The 715-nt window shown below is 49.1% G+C and overlaps 1 long non-coding RNA gene across 1 annotated transcript; it reads right to left on the bottom strand.

Annotated features, from left to right (window-relative positions):
- LOC138733526 (uncharacterized) lies at window positions 1-715 on the bottom strand. Its single transcript, XR_011339423.1, has 3 exons — window positions 577-715; window positions 229-358; window positions 1-80 (listed from the first exon to the last, which is right to left on the bottom strand). It is a non-coding gene; the product is annotated as an uncharacterized lncRNA (long non-coding RNA).

The following is a 715-nucleotide window of genomic DNA, read 5'->3' as shown; positions in this document are numbered from 1 at the left end:
GGATGTGCTCTGACACTTGCAAAGGGAAGACATGTCCTTTAACACATTCCATTTACAATCTTCGGTCTCATGGGTTGTCCCTGGAAAGCAAGGGTTACCCATAGTGTAATTCCAAAGCGCTAACAAATTGCTAGCTCTTTCCCAACAAACCAGGAAGGGCTCAGGCTGTTCCAGTGACTTCCACTGCCAGAAAGGGGAGATTGTGTTCCCACCCTCTTCCAGACTCACCTGCCTGCACGTGCCTCTGACTTGCGGTGGCTCACTGGGTCATTCTCTGAGCTGAATGATCTCTCTGGATTGGCAGAGGAATTACATGACAAGTTAGCTGGGTGAGTAGCAGAGGAGAGTCAGACACACACTGGAGAAGGCAGAAGAAAGAAGAGGAAGCAGAGGAGGAGAGGAGCATTGTGACTTCAGCCTCAGTCACTAGCACACTCTGACAGCTCAGCAGAGCAGTCAAAATCAACTCGTTTCCTGGCTTCTTTTATTTTTGGTGAAGAACGAAACAGCTTTAGACCCTCCCACCCACTGTCTACACCATCATGAGGGGATGGTAATGAAATGAACAAAACTCACCTGCTAGCCTCAGCTGCTAGTGTGTTTGTTTAGGCTTCTAGCACCTTACTTTGAGTGATTTGGGGTCTCTGTGATCCCCGGTAGAGTCTCGGTGCTTGCCTGTCTTCATACTGCTCCCGAGGCTTACTCAATCTCAAGG

Source organism: Phaenicophaeus curvirostris, chromosome Z (genome assembly GCF_032191515.1).
Source record: "Phaenicophaeus curvirostris isolate KB17595 chromosome Z, BPBGC_Pcur_1.0, whole genome shotgun sequence".
NCBI classification, from domain to species: Eukaryota; Metazoa; Chordata; class Aves; order Cuculiformes; family Cuculidae; genus Phaenicophaeus; species Phaenicophaeus curvirostris.
The sequence above is the reverse complement of the archived record's forward strand: the minus strand, read 5'-3'. Positions and strand labels throughout refer to the sequence as shown.